Here is a 5,576-nt window from a genome sequence, read left to right on the forward strand (position 1 = left end):
CCATTTCTGAAATAAAATATTTATATCTGACAGTTAAACGAAGGCATTTTGATTTTTTTTGGAAAGAAAAAGAAGACTGCAAGATGTAATTCAACACGTGACATATTAAGTTACATTGTTAGTATTTGTACCTATACAGAGACTCGAAGGTTGCCACTTGCAATATCTTCTTGTAAATACGACTTTAATACCTATTTTATGCATTGTTCATGGTCTTTTTTTGCTGCCTCCTACAAGTAACAGATTTTAAAAGAATTTCATTGAAAATGTTGGAAATAAAACTAAAAGTTGGCAAGCCTTTGTGATCCATTTAGATATAAAATATTCAAATGTTTGAGTTTCTAAAACAAAAACATTACTCATTATCATCAAATGTGGTTAAAACTGGTATCATTTTCCTTTCTTACTTTAAAATGGGTATGTCTTGCATTTTATAATGAAAGGTTGAGGTGTGTGTGTGTGTGTAAATTGATAGTTGTAGAAACGGAAAATTATTGTTAGAAATCACACCTCATTCTTCACAAACTTCAGTTTTTACCACGTTTATGAAACCAAATGATCCCTTTCAGCTTTAAAGATTTCCCAAGTTAAATATAGTCGGTTATCACTGGATACTGTACATCTATCATTTGCCTTCTCGTACCCGAGGCAGAGAGAGAGAGAGAGAGAGAGAGTTGTTGTTGTTGCAGGATTTAACGCCATTGTTCAGCACGAGATAGGCTATACATGGCGGTCAGTATAACTGGTAGAGGTAGAGCCCTGGATAACCCCGGGGAGAACCACCGACCCATTAGAAGCTACTGGCAAGCTTTATCACGTATCCACGTTAGCCGTGCGTGAGACTCGAACCCACGCAGACAGAGGTGAAATGGCAGTGATCCTGAACGGTGTGCGCTTTAGACCACTCAGACGTTCGAGACCCCGAGAGAGAGAGAGAGAGAGAGAGAGAGAGAGAGAGAGAGAGAGAGAGAGGATGAAAGTAATCAAACATTTGAGAAAATTAATACAATAAAAGGAAAAAAATATCATAAATTAATTTACAAGTCTCACGAGCAAACTATAAACTTGACAGTAATTATATAACCCCTTTAAGTGATCTGGTTTTATATGGTAAAGTATACCCAATTTCACGCAATAGGGAAAAATTCAATAACTGCCTTCATCTACCTTGTTACGACTCAGTGGTCTTAAACTATGTAACAAAACAGAAATAAAATCAGCAAATTTCTTAAAATCAACAAACAACTTATTCCTCTAAGTAACGAATTGCTATTTTCAGAGAAATTTACAATATTGTGAATTAAATAAACAATAATCCTATATCTTCTATCGAAGTCCAAAAGTATGGAATGTTTAAAAAGAATTCCAATAGTTTTGAATATTTCGATTTGCCCAAACTCTGGAATGAATTGATGTACCATGAGCATTATCTGATGTATCACAATGATACAATCCAGAATGTCCTTGATTCTCAATAATTCCAACGTATTCTTTTAGTCCAAAATGTCAAAAGCATTTTGTAATTCCAACGAATAATTAGAATAAATAATTCCTCACAAATTATATCTGAACACAACAGTAAACGAGTCTACATACTGAATTTAAGATATGAATAAAGACTTTGTTTACAAAAACCTATTAAAAACATTCCCCAGTTGAACCATGTCGCAAATAGCATTTTCTGAAGAAAAAAAGAATCATACAAATAAAGTAGGCCCAATCTTTACCTTCTATCACAGACCAAAGATCAAGTAGGCCAAAATTTTACCCTCTATCACGGACTAAAGTTCAAGCTCACAATATAGACGAAATGTACATAACAAGCTCCACTTTTAGAAGTCAATAATTGCTAATCATACATTTATATGTTCAAATCTTAGACAGAACCATTTTTGGGGACACGCACTAGTAACAGCGCGACCTTCGTGTAATTTCGTTAAGCTATCATACATGTTTGTAATATCCGACATGGCTATAAATTGGCACTGTAAGTATAAAACGTCTAAACCTAATGCAGACAATGTATTCCTAAAATTACAAGAAAAATCATTCAAACGGGTTGGAAAAAAAAATTGTGAGAAATGGCTTCGGCATATTTCACTAGGGTCCTTTTCCACTTGCTGTATCTGTTCCTATAGGGTACAAACAAATAAGCCAATTCCTATAGACCATAATGATAATGGTTGACCAAAATTACGATACTTTCATGGTAAAAGAGTCTGAACACAATAGTAAATGATTCTCCATACTGAACTTAAGATAGGAATGGTAATGGGACTTTCATGGTATAACGTCGAGGAAAGCTAAAAATAAGTATGCACGGCCTATCCAAGAAGAAAATGTTGGAATCATGAAAATGATCTCTTGCTTGGCTCCTTTCTGAAAAACATTTCACTGTAGGTGCCCTCTATAAAACTCCAGCCCTGCGAGACCTATCTGTTCATATCCAGTAGTACATGTGCGACGGCAGCAACACAATGAAAATGGTTTTAGGTACAAAGCTATTATTGTATTTAATTATTCCATAAATAGGCTTCTTCTGAAAAAAATCGTACATTTTAATTGTTCCAGTAAATATTTTCTGCCAATCAGCGACCTTCATTTTATTAAATATTGCATATTTAGTATAGCACATATAATATTTACCTCATTTGTTTGCTTCCATTAAAACTCGATGCGATTTATGACAAAATCTTGTGAGCTCAACAAGTCTTGCTAGTATTAATGGATTTACGTCACACGTGGTAGATATAATATATACTATATGTCTATGGACCAATCACCAATCTGATTGAAATCAAATCTCCACTGTCCTACGTGAAGATTTGACAGCAACCGCTAAGAAGTCATTTTCTCATGATCTATGTAATTACCGTAATCACGAATTTTATAACCGATCAAATGAAGTATTGTATCTTCGCGCTTGGGATACTGAGCAGTGTGGCTGAAGAGCAATACTATGTGCCGAACGATATGATTCACTTTCAGAGTATTAAAGCTGCATTTCCACTGGCCAACTCACAGGTCATAAGATCTTCAAGTATGATAGTGGAGATCTGATTTTAATCAGATTGGACCAATGACTGCAATAACACCATTTTACGCAAACGTTCTTGCCCTTGTCATAATAATGGAGGCAAAATATATTACACAATCTTCAGACTGCAATTGCTCTCACTAATCGAGAAAGCTTTAATAAGTTTTATAACAGTTATTGCCTCTTTTTAACTTTCAGCTAACTACAACTATAGCCATAATCGGTTTCCTTGGAGGTAATGCTATACAATCATCTCCAACACCGTGGTAGGGGTGGGGTGAGCAGGAGGGCGTATATTTGAAATTAGGTCACCATTCATTTAGTTCATCGTTGGTCAGATGGCATGACAGGTAGAACTGACTGAATACAAAAGGAACGCGCGTGATTATGTAGTCTGAGAAAACTTCAAGGACTGTCATTTACCGTTATACCTTTGCGATAATATATGTTCACGTGTAGTGGTATCACATATGCATTTTCTTTTGTATAACAAAATTGTATTTATTATTAATAAATATGAACGGAACATTTAGGTTCCCAATCAATGTATTATAAGCAAATTTACATTTCGAAGGCTAGCATGAACTGACAATAACGCGAACTGAAAATGATCAGAGAGACTGTGAACACTCTCTTAAAAAAGCATACAAGTAAGGGTTAGGCTGCAAGGCATTAATATTTAATAGGTTTGTTTAATTGTTTGGTGCCAATACGCAATAACTGACTCTATGATTTGTCAATGAACTAAATATATTCGCAACAGCTAGACGTGTTATTGCTTTTCAATTTGGTACATAGGTAAATAAAGCCATTCATCCGAGAGAAAAAAAAAGCATTTGGTAAAATTACGTTATAACGGTGCCTTGAATCAGCTTCACAAATAAATTAATATAATTTTCGTCTCACCAGACGCCTCTTTACGTAAATCTAGTTTCTATTATTATTATTATTATTATTATTATTATTATTATTATTATATATATATATATATATATATATATATATATATATATATATATATATATATATATATATATATATATGTGTGTGTGTGTGTGTGTGTGTGTGTGTGTGTGTGTGTGTGACGTTAATGCTCTCTAACAGCGGTACACAATCCCTTTCAGCCTAACTCCAGAGTGTGTGTGTGTGTGTGTACATACATACATGCATGCTTGCATACATACATACATACATACATACATACATACATGCGTGCGTGCGTGCGTGCGTGCGTGCGTGCATGCATGCATGCATACATACATACATACGTACGTACGTGCGTACGTATGTACATACCTACATACTCTGGACTCTGGGGAAGAAAACATTTAAATTAGCAATGAGTAAATAAAAGAAGTCGTTAATATTTCACGCTGAAAAGACATTGCAATAATATCAAATTATGCGAAAAGCACCTGTTTTCCCATAATCATCTTTATATAGTCTAAGCCAAGCTCAGATTAAACGGTCAATTAAGTTATGAATTAAATGCTAGAAAAAATAAATTACGTACATAGTAGTAGGCATGGTAAATATGTTGTTCGCATTCACATTAGTCAGCCGTATCGTTTTATCTCGTCGCTTCTTCATAAATGAACGGATATATCATGCGTTAACTATGCAAAACGAAATATAATGAAAACAAAATTCATCAAAAAAGAAATCTCCGACTATATATATGTATAGATAGATAGATAGATAAATAGATAGATAGATAGTTTAGGGGGCATGGAAGTAAAGAAATGTGGTGGTGAGATATACAATGACGCAAGGAGATATTACTATTAGTGATGTAACTTGAAGAATTACCATGCATAATTTAAATAAGCAACAATAATATAAACATGATCAAAATTCTTGAAAGTGTTGATTCAGTGCGTATATTAATTTTTTAAAAATCCTAATAAGGTATAGGAGCGATTCAGTAAAAACAAAACTGTCAAAACTGCTTCGTGTGTTATGTTTGACTTCTTATCGGAATGCATAGTGGCATCATTATCAAGTGTACTTGTCGGGTTCGTGTCGTGGCCGACCACGCTTCTTTAATCTGTTTTCATTGTTATAGCCGTACCTGTATCGACATGCACAAGTACTGGCTGACGCATTCAGATAACGCTCTCAATAAATTTGCCTTCATGTAAACAGATTGCCGCTTGTCTTTCATCCACCATTAGTGTGCATTTATCGAGCTTGATGAAAGAAAGGTGACCGAGCCCACTTATTCCCTACGCTATGATTCAATTATAATTCTTTGAAATCATTATTGCCCTGTACTTGGAATGATAAAGGTAACGTACTGTATGCGCCAGTTAAACCTGAAGAACGTGGGAAAAGGAATCGTCCTGGACAAAATAATACTACCCGCATCGAGCCATATATATGTAAAGGTATGTCAGACAGAACATGGAACATAAATCTCGCCGAGTAAAGGGCCATCGCGGGGCATGGGAAATAAAGATAACAATCCTCCTCAAGCAAATTATACATGCGTATCACATAATTATGTATTAATTATGCAATTTTATTTTGTATATAGGTC

The sequence above is a fragment of the Sinohyriopsis cumingii genome, chromosome 15 (assembly GCF_028554795.1).
Source record: "Sinohyriopsis cumingii isolate HCF-2022 chromosome 15, ASM2855479v2, whole genome shotgun sequence".
Taxonomy (NCBI): domain Eukaryota; kingdom Metazoa; phylum Mollusca; class Bivalvia; order Unionida; family Unionidae; genus Sinohyriopsis; species Sinohyriopsis cumingii.